Genomic DNA, 17,207 nt, shown 5'->3' with positions numbered 1-17,207 from the left:
GCATGATCATAGACTTAACGGCAAAGGTGTGCATTTTCCCAGGGATCTAAAAGAAATTGTAATGTAGTGATTACATCTCACCTTTTTTTTTTAAATATTTTTGCAATCTGCTACCCATATTTTGAACATATTGGCTAATTTATTTCCTTTACTATGCAACACGAACAATGAAATGTCAATATGAAAAAAACCAAAATTGTGTCTTAGGGACCAGGCACGAGTCTGCGTATTTGGGATATATCTTCCATGGGTGGAGACAGATAATAAAAAGGACAGGTAATAAATAAGCCAGTGTGTTAGATGGTGCTAAGTGTCATGGGGAGTGGGAGAGAGAAAGCAGAACTGAGTAAAAAGAGGTCCCGGAAGGCAAGGGAGTGTGGGAGGGGTAGGGAAGCCTTGCAAGGCTGGTGAAGAAGAGCTCCCCGCAGAAGCCTAGCGGTAGAGCATTCTGGGTGGGAGGCCTACAGCGGGACTGCATCTGGCATCCCCTGGAACACAGTCCTTCGGATTAATCACAGTGAGCGCCCACTGGTGGCTTTGCCCTTCCTTGAGCACATCTCATGATGACTATCTATGTCTCATCAATGTTAGGCTTGTGAGACCTACTTGTCCTTCCCCAGCTCTCCGAGACTCCATTTTTACAAAGCACTAATTTCAAAACTGAATTAAATATGTAAAATAACTGCACAGACTCTGAGCTTGAGGCAGAGGCTGTGGGCCTACCCTGAACTGCGAGTTGACCCGCTGCGCCCCCACGTGGAAGCTTGCGAGGTTTGGCCCCTGGCCGTGGAAGTTCCAGTCTGGCACTCGGAGGAAGTCTGGGGGTTATCAGTGCATGGTGTCCAAACGTGCATGCTGAGCACAAGAGAAATTTATGAAAGTCAAAGACTTCTTGCTGCATTAAAGAGCGGCAGGGCAGAAACAGGGCGTGGGGGAGGGGTGCGCCATGCAGTTGGAATGTGGGCCACACCCACGCTCCTTTCAGAGCCAGGGAGGGCTTTCCTGTCCTTGAACCAGAGAGCAGACAGTCTCCCTGAGACAGCTGTGTGTGTGGGGCGGGGCGCTGGGGTTCTGGGAGGGGGTGTGGTGCCAAGGAGAGTGCCCTGCTGGATGGCTCGTGATGCACAAGTGCACTTTGTACTTCTTGGCAAAAGTCCTTGTGTTTACTGGATACGCACGGCTTTTTTCTACACCAGCATGCTCCATGCTCTGGGCCAGGACCTTCTGGGGCACCCAGGCCGAGGTTCCCAGAGGCTTAAGGACAGGCTGTGGGACATGTGGACGTCTGGGCTGGTGAGCCTGGGAATCGGGGAGGGGGTGTCTGTGCAGGGAATCTGGCCCACCCCAGTCATAAATGCCATCCTCATAAGGACACGCAGGAGTATTTTATTGTTTCATTGAAAACTGAGCCCAGAGTGCAGCTGTTCTGCCCAGGAATTCCAGGGGGCAGGGATGGTGCGGGAAGTGGGGGAGAGGGCCCGCTTGTCAAGTACATGAGATCTTGTTACTGGGTTGGGGGAAATTGGATGCGGTTCCAGGGCTCAAATCTTTCTTGCCCCACACACCAGGGCTCTGGCTCCACTAAAGGCGATCAAGGCACAAGGACTGTGTGTTTATTCCCCCATCGGGCAAGCAAATGGTTTCTGAGCCAACTCTGACAGCCTGTTTTCAAATAGGAAAAAGGTTTTAAGGGGGGGCGGGAAACCTCTTTGTTTGGAGAGCAAAACCTGGTCCCTGTTAGAGGTGACAGTTCAGGCTATGCTGCAGACAAGACCTTCCCCTGTTGATTGGCTCACGGAGGGTCTTGCGCTGGCTGGTCTGTCTGCCCGGAATGCTCCTTCCTTGAATTTCCATTTGCCGTCTCCTTCTTGTCTTTCAGATGGCAAGTCACCTCCCCAAGGATGCCTTCCATGCTCCCCGTCTCTGTCCTGCCGTCCTCCCTCCTGGCAGCTGTCTCTCTGCCTGATTTTCTCCTGTCGGTGAGAATACAAGCACCTTGAGAATAAGTTCTGTCTCATCTTTCTGCCGCGACATTATCAGCACCCATAAGAATACCCAGCACATGGCAGCCATTCAAGAAACATACTTGAAAAAAAAATATATATACTTGATTATGTGAAATAAGCATTTTGTTTCGATGAAGATTTAGAGAAAATATAATATGCTAGAGCAGAGGAGAAGATAAAAAGAGGGACTTGAATCAGGAAAGAAAAATAATACTGATTGTTTCTTCAAAGTCACCTGCTCCTTGAGATCAAATGCCCTTTTGGGTCCTGCCAGGCCGCTCAGAGGTACTGGATGGTGTCCTGATGTCACCTGTCACTTAGTGGTGACATCAAGACCCCAGTTTTCTCTCTCTTTGTCAATCACATCCCTACCCTATAGGGTCCTAAAATCCCTTTTTCATTTCTAAAATGCTTTCCTGCAACCTAATGAGTTTGATTTCCATCTTCATGGTGGAATGGGTTGTGATTTTACATTATAAAATTAAAAAAAAAAAACGTACACAAACAAACAAAAGCTCTAGTCCCTCCAGACACATCTGGATTCTCCTGGAGCCAGCAGTAGCTGTGTGACCTTGATCAAATTACCTTCCTCTCTGGATTTCAGTTTTCTGTTAAGGAAGGAGAAGTTAAATGGTGGTGTGTTTCCAAAGCCCATGCCCAAATAACATCCACAAAGAGGGCGAATCCTTCGATGAAAGCCTCACTTCTAGCATCTCTGGGAATTACAGGAAGCAGAAGACATCCTCCCTGGTGCCCAGACCTCCTGCAGAGTTGCCTCCTTGCAAAAATGGCTCCAGTTCTCCACACCCCACCTTATCTATATCCAAGTCTTTTGCAATGTGAGTTCATACTTTACTCATCTAGATGTGAGCCTGGCTTTATGGCTGCTTTGACAAAAAGAATGCTCTGGAAGTATCGATGAGTAAATCTGGAGCATTTTCAAGAAGCTTTGCACAATTACTTTCTCCTTCTTGGACTCCTGGAACTGCCATATTCTAGGCTAGCCTATTGGAGGGAGGGACATGAATGACCCCCAGCCACCACCAGAAGAACTGCCTAGCCAAGCCCAGCAAACATCAGCCAAGATTAGCTAAGCCCAATTCTGATCAGCAGAACCATCCACCTGACCCATAGACTTGTGAGTGATGATAAATGGTCTTTGCAAGGTGGCTGATAGATGATACAGCCACTCCTCCCCCACAGCATCCCAACCCTCCGTAATGTTGCACCCTTAACCATCCTTGCATGAAAGCTTCCTTTCTGCCTCTGCACTAACTTAACTTTTATTTCTTAAAAATACAATTTCCTGCCCCAGAGTTCAGCTTTATATATAAAGGCATACTGGCAACTGTCAACATGATGTGATTTTATTTTTCGAAGTCTGAAAAACTAAGTGGCCTAGAGTATCAGCCACTTGGGCCAGCCATGGTAACTGAACCTATGGTCTGAGGAATCCATCTCATGAATTACTATAGAGATTCTGCACATCATGTAGATGAACACAGAGCCCACCTCAATCTCAGTGGCAGGAGCTGGCAGGGGAGCTGGGAATGAGATGCAGGAATGACTACTTCCATGGTTGGGAAGGGCCCCTGTTGGGGCTGCAGTTTTGCTTGGGTGTTCCAGTAGAGGCTGCCAGGGGGTCATTGGAACTAAGCAGACCAAAAAAGCAAGAGTGCTCAGGCTTGTCTACACTCACAGCTTTGCTGTGGATTGACCTTGTTTTGATACAGCATTCCATTTCCCTTCTGAGTTTAATTAACATTTGTTAGAAGTCTAACCTAAAGCAGGTGGACACTGGGCTAAGCCCAGGAGTTGACAAAAATAAATAAGGCAGAGTCCCTGCCCTCAAAGAACTGCTAGTTCATAATCAGAAAAGCCCTAGGAGTAAGTATATGCCAGTATATCACTAGGTTCAGATTTCGTTCTTTCTTCTAAAAGTCTGGCGATAAAGCCAGATCAATGATCAGCAATTAGAAAGATCAATTAGCAGAATATTTGTATTTCTTATGAATTTAGAGTTCTTTAAATTTTACTCAAACTGCATTTCTCTATGCAGATACTATTAATACTCAGAGGCAAACTCTTAATTTCTAGCCCTCTCCCAAAACCCATCTCCCACAGCTTTATCCACCTCTGTGATTCCTCTGTTCATCTACTTGCCCAAGCCAAAAATAGAGAGGCATAGTGTATAAACAAAACCAAACCATATATACTTATTTATAAAATCTATTATTCTTTCTTTTGCACTGTATCTTATCTACTATAAATGCTATAATTCTGGGCTCCTTGGTGGCTCAGTCAGTTAAGCATCTGACTCTTGATATCTGCTCAGGTCATGATCTCATGGTCATGAGACTGAACCTCGAGTCAAGCTCTGCACTGAATGTGGAGCATGTGGATTCTCTATTTCCTTCTCTCTCTTTGTCCTTCCCCCTGATCTCTCAGAATAAATAAATAAACTTTAAAAAATAAGAATAAATAAATGCTATAACTCTGCCCTCACTATGTACACAAAAGCCAACCACTCGCCACTATCTCTACCACCACCACACTGGTACAAGCCATCAACCCCTGTCCCTGGACTTCCACAAAATCTAACTCATCTTCCTACTTCCATCCTTCTCTTACTTACTCTTACATCCATCCTTACTTACTCTTGTAACCAGTGGGCCAAAAGATTCCCATTCAAACAAAAGTCTAACTATGTTCATTCTCAACTCAAAACCCTCCAGTGAATTCCAACCACACTTACAATAAAATCCAAATTTCTCATCAGAGCCTACCAGTTCCCAGATGACCTGGCCCTGATTACCTCTCATACCCCCTTCACTCTGCCCCTTGCCAACCCTGCTCTAGTCACTTGGACAGCACTGCTTTTACTTAAATCTGTCAAACAATTCCTACCTTGGGGCCTTTGCACTACCTGTTCCTTCTGCCTGGGACCCTGCTTACCCAGCTTTCTTCATGGACTATTTTTTATTACATTTCCCTATCTACTCAATTTCTACCTCTTCAGAAAGAACTTCCTTGACCATCAGAGCTAAAATATCCACCATCCCCACTAGCCATTCCTCTTCTGCAACACCCTTCACTTACCAGTTTACCACCATGTTAACATTTTATTGTGCACTTGTTTATTTCTTGATTGGATGCTGAATGTGGGCCACCTCGCCTAGTAGCCCCAGCTGCCATGTGTCCCTCAGTATCCCAGCACCATGAATAGTACCTTGTCCTTCCCAACTGCATGATAAATGTTTATGAAATGGATGCCTATGGGTTCACATTCATTCTCCTAATCTTTCTGAGTGTTTTGATTTGTAAAATAACTATTAACTGAATGGGCAAGTCTACAGCATAGCTCAAACGTTACTCTTGGAATTCAAAAGGTGTGAATTAAATCCCATTGCCTGTTTGTTTTTCTTTCTTCCAATCATGCCTTCCTCCCTCTCTTCCTAAGAGACACTGTCATTACTTGCATTTTACCAAGGAGATAAGTCAGCCTCAGTTTTGGCTTCCTCAATCGAGTCAACCTCTAGAAGGCAAATTCTGTCCCAAAATTGTGGCCACAGAAAGCCACCATGGGACCCCTTCTAAGGCACAACTCTGTGTTCTTGACACCTGCAACACAGGAAGGGCTCCCTGCGCAGAATCCCCATCTGTCCAGCTGTCCCCACCCCTCATAGGGCAGGCTGGGACTCGCTTGTGTCTGTGAACAGGCACTGGGCATGTGGGTCTCTGGCTTCTAGGAGCACTGCCAGTCTTCAGGAGCCCCAAGGCTGTGCTCTCCAGTGCCTCCCTGTCAGGGGCAAATAACCAGTTGTTAATGTCTTCCTGGGCGTATGCGCTTGATGTCATCACAAGGATCTCTGCAATTGGCACAGGCAGGGGTGCAGACACTCAAGGCCTCCAGGCTGACAGCTGCATGGGGTCATTTTCAATTAGAGGATGAGTTAGAAAAGACAAAAAAGCCTAGCAGGGAATCCCCTCCTGAAGTCTGCCTGCCCGAGGCCTGGGGACTCCCAGATAGAAGACAAACAGCTCAGGCCAGCAGTGTGGCCCAGGAAGGAGAGGGCAGTGGCACAGCTTGTGAAATCCTGCCCTGGAGCGGGCTGTGCTTCCAGACAGGAAAAGAAAGCACAGGTGCCTCTGTAGGCTAGCCGTCTCCTGGAAAGCCTCCCTTTTTCCAAGTTCTCCTTCCCACAGCTGAGGCCACACAGCAGAGGGCAGTGGGAGAGAACTCTGGAGTCATAAAGAATTGAATTTGACTCTGGTTTTGCTATCTGCTAGCTATGCGACCTTGGGCAAATTCCTTGACCTTGCTGTATTAGCCAGGACTCCAGCAGGAAACAGAGGAACTGTCAAATTGGATAATTTGAAGAGAATTGTATTAAGGCATGAGGGACAGTGCAGCATGCCAGGGCTGGGAACAGTGGGGCACCATGACCAGACTAGTGTGAGCATGTGAAGGGACACTGAACAACTCAGCAATCAAGACAAAGAATATCTTAAAGCAATATTGTTTTCAAATTAAAATCAACACAAAAAAATCCATGGCAAGAGGCACCTGGGTGGCTCAGTTGCTAAGCATCTAACTCTTGATTTGGACTCAGGTCATAATCTTATGGTTCGTGAGTTTGAGCCCCATGTTGAGCTCTGTCCTGACAGTGTGGAGCCAGCTTGGGGTTCTCTCTCCCCGACTCTCTCTGCTCCCGCCCCAATTGTGCATGCACACACTCTCTCTCTATCCCTTCAAAAATAAGTAAATGAACATTTTAAAAAAAACCATAGTGAAAAAAAATCAAAATCTTAAATAAAAACAAGCTCCAGCAACGTCCTACTGAGCCATGATGGAAGCCCAAGGCAAAAGGAAAAAATGTGCGTACCTATAGATAAATGTTTCTTTGTATTTCAAATGGCTAAGTTTTCCCAGAGCATAAAGTTTTTAAAATACTGAAAATTAAAAGTAAGTAGATATAACTTAACAGTATTTGAGACTTAAATATTTTATTCACCTCAAATTGAATCATATTTCTACTTTCTTGGATTAAAATGAAAGCAACTTCATCAATAATGTTTTCAATTTAGAGAGATTGCGTTGTTTGACAGTATCGAACAAAGTGACTATCTAAAATAACTTTTAATTAACTTCAGCTCACCAAAATGTCTCTCGAAGGACAACACTACTGAGATGGTTTAAAATAAAATTCTCTAGGGGCACTCGGGTGACTCAGTTGGCTAAGTGTCCAACTCTCGATTTTGACTTAGATCATGATCTCATGGTTCGTGAATTTGAGCCGCGAATTGGACTCCACACTGACAGTGTGGATATTGTTTGGGATTCTCTCTCTCTCTCTCTCTCTCTCTCTCTCTCTCTCTCTCTCTCTCTCTCTCTCTGCCCCTCCCCCATTCACTATCTCTCTTTCTCAAAATAAATAAACATTAAAAAAAATTCTCAAGGCCACTGTTCCAAATTTGTAAAAGACTGCACTATGCAACATGTGTGAATCAGTTTTAAAAGATCCAAATACAATGCTGATTTCATATTATCAATGACTGATATGTTATATTAGTTAAAACTATTCCAGATGAAATTTCTATAATGCTCATATCATCAGTATGTTTAAGAGCTTAACCAGTGATTTCTTTTTGTAAATCAGATCTTGTTATGGAAAATTACTTAAAAATTTAAATCCAAAGATTCGTTGTAGATAACTTTCATATATCCATTTCAAATGTGGAAGTAGAACATCTAAAATTTTAAGTTCTATTCAATATGCACTTGCTTCATCCTAACTAATAGTCTGATCTGTGATCCATACATTTCCAATTTCCTTAGTTCTTCTTTCCTTTCTTCCTAAATTCAGAAAGTATGTTTATATCTGCTGATAAAGTTTTATATTCGTCAAATATATTTTCCAAGTTATTTCCTCTTATTTGTTGTAACTCACAACTCTCAACTAAAAATAAGATAAGCCAAGAAATAGACTTTTGAAGTATTAATGATGAGTTTCTTCCATTCAAGCTTGGGAAATAAAATTAGAATACAGACAGTGTACTGTATAAATAAAAGATATAAACTTTTTAAAAACCATGTTTTGATACACCTACTTCTTAATTTTTCAATATTTTTCAGCTAATGTCTAGAAAAAAAATAACTGTATATAAAGGCCCTCAGTTCTCCTGTGGCCTCAGGCTCCAATCTGGCTCTGAAGGACACGGCCATGGCCATTCCCTAGCTTGGAGGGGAAGGTTAAGAGGGGCTTACTGGAAGCTGCAGACAGAGTGGACAGGACTGATTGACAGGAGCTGGAAACTCAGCAAGGAAAAGTGAGGAAATCAACCCAACTTCATTCCCCTTTCACATCTCCTGCCCGGTGTTCTGCATGCACTGGACCCAACTGCATGCCAGTCAGCAAGGGAGCCCATTGGTGTGGTCCTCTTGGGCCCCTGTAAGTCAGCCCTATAGCACAGGGCAGTGAAGAGATTTGGAGGTGTGCGTGGAAAGTCTACAGGACATTCTCTCTGTCTCAGTGTACTTGTCCCAAAATGCAAGGTTTTCATATAAGAAAAATAGGGCAATGTATGTAAATTGCCCAAGTTTTAGCACCCCCAACCATTGAGCCAATATTAGGGCTGAAGTGGAAGTAACCACTGCTGGCAGCAGAGCAAGGGACTTCCAGATCACGGAGGGGTGCAGCAGGGTCCTGAGACCACGGGGGACCACCATGGCAGGACTGGCCCCAGGAAGGTCAGCTCTGTCTTTGGAGAAACACAGTGATTGGATGGAAGGAACTTTGACCTCCTGGCCTCAGTTTCCTTTTTTGCACAGAGTCTGATGGCAATAGAACATACCTATCTCGCAGGATTTTGTGAGACAATGCACGTGAAGTATTTTGTAAACTCTGAAAGATGTTAATTTTTCAGTTGGGGTGGAAGAGCTGGTGCTGTTTTCATCCTCAAAACAGAAAACCACATAAAAGCCATGTGGACATATTGTCTTCTTTACTATGAAATCAGATGCAGAAAATATTTTCCTTACTTTAAAATGCCATGTGAATTGTCTGTGTTTGACAGAATATTAGCATCCAGAAGTAAGGAATTAAAAGATTCCAATACCAACTTTCTCCTGTTTTGCTGAGATGTTTTGAATCCATGTCCCCTCATTGTCCCTCAACCTCCCTTCATGCCAAGCATGAGTCCTGGGTGGGTTTTACTGATATCACCATGTGAATCAGCACACTGTCTTGACTGTCTCCATGCCTCAGATACCACAATTTCCTGTCTCACCCCAGTAAAATCCAACATTAATTATCTAAAACGGTATAATAAGAGCATCACCCCAAATACTACGTTTACCTTCTCAATCTTTGCTGGCAATTCCTCTACGGCCTGAAAATAAATTGCAAGGTACTGTGTCCAGTTCTAGATTTTTCCTCGGATTGGCTGTTTGGTAGACAAACAGGCATCTCCAGGGGCTGCATCTTTTCATGAGGAGTGGTCAGCTGGCCACAGGGAGACAGTAAGAGCTAGTGGTGGAGGAGCCAACAGGATATGGGGCCAAGTGACAAATGCCATAGAGGAAAGCAGAGGCCCAGAGACTGGGTCTGGGTGTTGGGAGTATGGCAATGGAATGGCCCTACCAGGCAGAGCAGACCACAGGCCTGAAGCTGGGGTGGTGCTGGATGCTGCAGAGGCCTCAGAGGCACTAAGATGGCTTAAACATGAAGACTGAGGCACACACAGACTGGGCTACATCTCAGAGAGAAGGTAGGGACAGAAGCTCCAAGCAGCAGGCAGTGCCAGGCAGTCCACAGTCCCAGGTGCTCCACCCAGAGCCCTGGGCAATGGCTGGACACTAGCTCCAAGGCTGGTCAGGAATGCAGGGGAGGATGGTGGGAGGCCAGTAAAAGGAGCTACCCATCACCAGTCTTACCTTATATCAACAACTATGCCACATTCCTTTAGATCTTATGACACTCAGAAGTCATCTGATCCCCATTCTACAGGGGTAGAAATCTGAGACCATGGCTGATGGGTGGCAGAGTTGGTATTTAACCCGGGTCTGTGTGACTACCAAGCCTGTGCTCTTTGCCAGGAGGCCAATCAGAATCCAGGAAGAGGCAGCTGGTTAAAACCAGTGCATGAAACATGCTCCAGAAGGAGACAGTGTGGGGAGTTATGACCACACAGGTGCTCCCTGGATCCCCATAACCTTCTAGACCCTGGACAAGGTTGGCTACACCCACGGCCAAGATGTTGGGTGAGGGGCTGGTTTGGCACTGGCACTCTATTCTCTCACCAGCAAACTTGGTAGGTAGGTCTCCAAGCGAATGGAAGTCAGGGCCGGGGTGAGGGCACAAGACAATAGATTCATCTAGCCCCACCAGTCTGCAAGAAAACTAAGGCCCAAGCACCACCCAGGACTCCACCTGACATCTGTCAGCATTAGCCCAATGTCTACAGGGAATTCTACAGTAAAGCGTGGTCTGTAATAAACCTAGGTACAAGGAGGCTTCTGGAAAAGAGCAATCATGATAATGTTGCCGAGAGATGATCAAGGCCTCAGAGGTGAAGAAGGACATGCCTGGCAAATAGACAGAAGGGAGACTTTTCAGGTTGGGGCAAGAATGGTGTGTGGGATGGCTCAGAGCTGGTGTGATGCCTGTGCTAAACTTGAGCAGAGTGGTTCAAACCCAGGCTGCCAGGACCAGCAGGGTGGCCATGACTTCTCTGTGTCTCCACTTGCCTCCCATAAAGATGACAGGAACAACACAAACCTTTCGAGATTATGGTTTTAAGGAAGAAGTTGGATCACATGTGTAAAACACTTAGCAGAAGACTCAGCCTGTGCTGGGGCACCAGGAAGAGAGCTGCTCCTGGGTAATTGCTGATGGCACCAAAATTCCTGGTAGCTAAAATGGGAGGAGACAGGAGGTGTGGTCATGCTAAGGGGGGAGTTGACATGAGGTCACCTCATGACCAGCTGACCATAACTGACATCACAGATGAGGGGCTTAGGGGCTGCCCCACAGAACACAGAGGGAGCACAGGGCTGGTGGCCAGGTTTGCAGAGCTTGGTTTTCAATCCAAGAACACAGGGTTGATGGTGCTGCCTAGGGTTGTGGCTGCTCTGTGCTGAGGGGCTTGGGATACCCACCTGCTTAGGCTCCTTGGACAGCTTCCAGAATGCCAGGCAGCCAGACGTGAAGTCATGTGTTTACTATAGGGAGCATGCAGCTGGGGTGGAGGGGAGAGGAGGGAGGGAGCAGCAAGGCAGGAACTGGCCAACCCTCAGTATTCCTGTTGAGAGGAACCGGATCAGAGGCCCTCACACAAAGCATGCATTGGTAGGAGGGGTGGAAGGGAAGGGTCCTGCATCCCTGCCCTCCCCACCCCTATCCTTGTTTCCTTTACACTGTCCTGGGCCTGGAGCTTGGTGGCAGGTGTTGGTACAGATCTGACAAGCTGCTCAGGTCACCTTTCAGTCATTGCCCCAACACCTTAGGCAATTGAAACTCCCCCAGAAATCAGGCCTGGTGGAGAGGAGAATGTGTCCCCACCCACAAATGCCACTGAATGAGGTTGTAGGGAGAGGTTAATGAAGTCAGATCACTGGAAGGGCTTCAGAGGCCATCTGACCCAGGCCTCACACTTCACAAATGGGGAAATTAAGGTCCAGAGAAAGGACGTAGACTTCTCCAACAACATGAGGAATTAGAGGTTGTCAAAGGCTGAAAAATGCTACCTCTCCTCCCAGAAGATATGGAACCTGTGAATGTTATCTGATAATGGGCCAAGGGAGTCCTTGCAGAAGTGATCAAAGCAAAGGTTTTGAGATGGAGAGAATATACTGGATCCCCTGGATGGACCCTAAATGCAAATACACATATCGGAGGGAGACCTGACTGAGCCCATGTCAAGGAGAAGGTGATGCGAAGATGAGTGGGGGGAGAGAGAGAGAGAGAGAGAGAGAGAGAGAGAGAGAGAGAGAGAGAGAGAGAAGATGCTATGCTGGCCCTGAAGAGGAGATAGATGTACCTGCAAATCTCAAGGCCCTGGAAGACCCGATAACAGATTCTCCCCAAAGTCTCCAGAAGGAGGTGCCCCTGAAGACACATTGATTTGGGCCTGGTGAAACAGATTCTGGACCTCTGGGCCCAGAACTGGGAGACAACACATTTCTGTTGTCTTAAGTTCCTGAGTTGTGGTACAGCAGCCACCAGAAATGAGTAAACTAAAGTGACTAGACTATGCCTTGTGCTTTTCCCTATCATAGGAAAGGACAGAGGAGGGATGATGGAGGCTGGGGAGGCAAGGAACCCAGTTTTCATCAAGAGCTCTCCCCAATCCTGCTGTGTCCCAAGGGACAAGGACAAAGACACACTACCTGGGTGGGCAAGATGGCAAGCGTGTTCACTCTGTCCTGCGTGTGAGCAGAGCCAGCCCGAAAAGGATGGAGGCAGGGCCCCAGACCAGCTTCCCACTGCTAACCAGGCTTTAATGCTGTCTAAACATAATTTGGGGTATTTACAGTTGAAATTGCTACTGTGTGGCACTAAGCATTTGGAGTGTCTCATTCAGCGTCTCCCTGAAGCCCAAGGGGGAGCTCCTGGGATTGATTAGGGGGAAAGCCATTTGGGGAAAGAAGTGTTAGAGCTGGTTAGCATTCCCTCCCTACAGGGTGAGGTGGTCATGAAAGAGCTTTGCTTCTGCAGAGCAAGACGGGCCAGAAGGCTGGAACCAAACTCCAGTGCACAGCCACTGGGCGTTCCACTCGAGAAAAAGGCAGCAGTTTATCTGAAAATCCGGAAGGTGGGTGCAGAAGATTGGGAATCCAGTCTGCACTGGCAGCCTAGAGCTCCGTGGCTTTGGGTGAGGCGCTGGGCCTCCTGGAGGCTGAAAGAGCTTTTGTAAGCTGTTAGAGACCCCGACTCCCAGAGGGTGTTACTTCTACCCGCTTAGCTCTGCTTGTTTTCCTAATCGGATCCTACTGCACCCTGGTCAGGAAGGTCCAATGAGAGGTGTGAAGGCTGTGATGCCCTGGTACACCTGACCCAGGGCCAGTCCATCCAACCCCTGAAAAATAGCAGAGCAAACATTACCGTAGAGCACACACTTACACATTTCCAAGGACCTGGGGGATGGGACAAGCTTGGGTCTGGCAGGGACACTAAATGCATACATGGGAAATAACCTAAGTAGAGAGCAGCATGTCTGAAAGTGCCAAGTGACACAGCCCAGACAGATGCAAAAATGCTGAAAGCCCACACAGCTGGAACCCCGGGACAAGGCTGGCCCAAAGTGCACCTGGCACTCCCCTGCAGCCTGACACTGAGCTTCGAGGCCCAGTGCCAGGCCCCTGTGCATGCCAAGGACCAGGGGGAGGGTGGGGTCATCTGGGAGAAGTGCTGCTTGGGGCAAAAGGCAGGAAGGGCATCTCCCCTTGTGTTACTGGGGTGACAAGGAAAAAGGAGATTCTGGGTCAGGGACACTATGGTCCCATGAGACTGGCAGAGTCTGGGCAGTACCTGGAACAGGGATTCTGATAGAAGGACCTGTGAACATAGCACTAGGTGGGTGGGAGGGAGTAAGAAGAGCCTTGTCCAGGAGGAGCCTTTCCAGGGGAGCGAGGGTTCCCCTGAAGTGCCACCTGGCTGGGACAGATGCCCAGTCACAGGCATGAGGTCTGAACATGACCAAAATTCCATGTTCTAGGACCTACAAAGGCAGAGGGAAAGCCAGGGCCTCATAGAGGCAAGTCCGAGCTCTGCAACAGTAACCAGGCAGAAGCCCCCCAAGATAGGCTGTTTAGGGGCAAGCAGCTTTTGGACAGGTGGACTTGCCAGGCAGAGAGCGCTCAGCGCTAAATAGAGAAGAGAGAGCTAATCACCCTCTTCAGATGGTGGCAGGCTGTGACCATGCACTGCTCCCACCACTGTTGTTTTCATCTTTTCCTCTACGTCCTCGATCTACAGTCCTCTTGCCGCCCCCTCAATGCGTTTGATATAAATCCTTAATAGAAATGGACTTTCTAAAACACATTTTAAATACATTGTTTTTGTGTGTTTAATCTACCACAAATGACATTGTGCTGTGGACTTTCTGCTGTTTCTTCTCTTTTTTAAATTACAATTACGTTTGTAAGATCTGCCCATTGGGATGAGCACTGGGTATTGTATGGAAACCAATTTGACAATAAATTATATTTAAAATAAAAAGCTCTGCCTGTGATGTTCTCTGTCTAAGGCTTAGTGTTCCACGGTGCACCCACCCCCTTTTCACTTAGCCTGGCCCCTGGGACCTGTCCTAGCCTGCACCTGACTCTGCTCACGTCCTCTCGTGACCAGACTTCAGTCGCTGTGTAAAGGCAGACTCTTGTACATTCCAGGTTTCTCTCCAGAACTTTGGCACCAGCAGTGCAGGCAGGAAGCCAAACTGGTCCTCACTCTCAATCCGTACCATCATCCTTGACACTCTGATGAAAGCCAAGTTCAGGATTTTGTGGCAGTTGAAAGTCTGGGTTCAGATCTTCACTTCATCACTTACTAGCTATATGACCTTGGGCAAGACATTTCTCTATGCCTCTGTTTTTGCTTCTATAAGATGGGGATAGTGATACAATTACCTCACGACATTAATATGAGGAGTAAATGAGCTAGTAAAAGTGTGGTGCCTATTTAAGTGTTTAGTGATTACTATTATTACTACTACTTGCTGCTGCTGTTAGTACTAACATTTCTAGTGAGATTTAGCATCTCTTAATACACCTGTGGTCCATTTGCATTTCCCCATATTGTGGATTGTGTGTTCATATCTTTTTTTCTCATTATTCCTTTGGGAACCTATGTATTTGCTACTTGTTTGTGTTTGCTGAACATCCTCGATACTAGTCTCAGGCTTATTTTTTTATTTTTGTAAACATCTCCCAATATGTTACTGGTTTATTATACTTGACAGTGATGTTTTTTGTTAAACAAAAATTCTGATAAAGTCAGATGTATAATTTTTTTATTTCCTTGTGGTTTATGTTTTTGGAGTTTCATTTAATAATACTTCCCTACAGGAAAATTACAAATATATTATTTTTCTTTTATTATGTTATAATTTTACTTTTCATATATAGATCATTAGTCTTTCAAAAGGTCACATTTATGCTTCATTAAGATAGGTATGAAATTTATTTTCCTCCAATATAATTCTTTTCTTCATGATTTTGTGGTGATTCATATATATATATATATATATATATATATATATATATATATATATGTTCAGGAAAAGAATATATATGAATATAATGAGGGTTTTAGCACTGATTTCTACTGCACTGATCTTTTTGCATATCCCTGCACCAAAATAATCTTGGTTTTATCACTCCATTACTATAGGTTCATAGTGTTTTCATATTTTATGAGTAAGAGGGTCATCCTATTTCTTTTTACAAAGTTTAATTAGCTATTTGTGGATCTATATTTTTTGATACATGTTTGGAACAAGTTTATGTCCCTCAAAAAAATCTTTATGAGATTTAAATTGGAATTGCAATGACTTTGTAGATACTCTGGAGAGAATTGAAATATTTACAATGTTAGATGGACCATTCATTAATAAGATACATTTCTTCATTTATTTCTGCCTCATTTTTATTTTCTATTCCCTTTACTATTTTGGGTTTACTCAGTTGCTGTTTTTCTACCTTCTTGAGTTGGAAACTTAGCTCATTTGTTTTTGTTCTTTCTCACTTTGTGATCAATGTATTTAAAGCTGTAAATTTCACTCAAAGAAGTGATTTAGTTGTGCCCTACATATTTTGACACATGGCACTTTTATTCTGTTCAGTTTTAAGTACTTCATACTTTCTCCTCTGATTTCCTATTTAACTAAAGGGTTATTCAGTAGCATGCTCTTTAGTTTCCAGGCCTATGGGATTTTTAAAATCTATCTTTTTGTTATAAAGTCTTCACTATATAGCATTATAGTCAGAGTATGGTTTGTGCAATTCTGGTTCTTTAGAATTTATTGAGGCTCCCTTTGTCACTCAAGTTTAATGCTGACTTTTGTGAATACTCCATGTGTTCTTGAAAAGCACATGCAGTCTATATTTATTGAGTGTGAAATATATATATGTATTAGTTCAGGCTTATTACTTGCATAATTGTATAATTCAAATCTAGCGTATCTTTTCTTTTTTTGTCAATTTCATTGATTCGTTTCATGATAGAATGTTTTATTTTTTTAATAGTTTATTGTCAGATTGGTTTCCATATAACACCCAGTGCTTCCCCCACAAGAGCCCCCCTGCCATGACCATCACCCCCCTCCCTCCCACTCCCCCTTCAGTCCATGGTTCATTTTCAGTATTCAGTAGTCTCCCTTGATCTGTGCCCCTCACTCTTCCCCGCTCTCTTTCCCCCTTCCTCTCCCCATGGTCCCCTGCCAGGTCTCTCCTGTTAGACCTATGAATGCAAACATATGATATCTATCTTTCTCTGCCTTACTTATTTCGCTTAGCATGACACCCTCAAGGTCCATCCACTTTCCTACAAATGGCCATGTTTCACTCTTCCTCATTGCCATATAGTATTCCATTATATATACCACATCTTCTTGATCCATTCATCAGGTGATGGACATTTAGGCTCTTTCCATGTTTTGGCTATTGTTGATAGTGCTGCTATGAACATTGGGGTACATGTGTCATAGGGGAGTTCTATCAATAGTTTTTTGAGGAACCTCCACACTGTTTTCCAGAGCAGCTGCACCAGTTTACATATCCCACCAACAGTGTAGGAGGGTGTCTGTTTCTCCACATCCTTGCCAGCATCTATATTCTCTTGATTTGTTCATTTTAGCAACTCTGACTGGTGTGAGGTGGTATCTCAGTGTGGTTTTGATTTGAATTTCCCTGATGAGATGAGTGACGCTGAGCATCGTTTCATGTGCCTGTTGGCCATCTGGATGTCCTCTTTGGAGAAGTGTCTATTCAGGTCTTCTGCCCATTTCTTCACTGGATCATTCAGACTTTAGCCTCTACTACAAAGCTGTCATCATCAAGACAGTATGGTATTGGCACAAAAGCAGACACATGGACCAATGGAATAGAATAGAGAACCCAGAACTAGACCCACAAGTATATGGCCAATTAACCTTTGACAAAGCAGGAAAGAGTGTCCAATGGAAAAAAGACAGCCTCTTCAA

At 45.0% G+C, this 17,207-nt stretch overlaps 1 long non-coding RNA gene across 1 annotated transcript; it reads left to right on the top strand.

Annotated features, from left to right (window-relative positions):
- The first annotated feature begins 1,132 nt into the window (after positions 1–1,132).
- Positions 1,133–2,006, top strand: LOC115303665. Its single transcript, XR_003914178.1, has 2 exons — positions 1,133–1,293; positions 1,880–2,006. It is a non-coding gene; the product is annotated as an uncharacterized LOC115303665 (long non-coding RNA).
- The last annotated feature ends 15,201 nt before the right edge of the window (positions 2,007–17,207 follow it).

The sequence above is a fragment of the Suricata suricatta genome, chromosome 10, assembly GCF_006229205.1.
Source record: "Suricata suricatta isolate VVHF042 chromosome 10, meerkat_22Aug2017_6uvM2_HiC, whole genome shotgun sequence".
Classification (NCBI taxonomy): domain Eukaryota; kingdom Metazoa; phylum Chordata; class Mammalia; order Carnivora; family Herpestidae; genus Suricata; species Suricata suricatta.
This window is presented reverse-complemented; position numbering and strand designations above follow the sequence as displayed.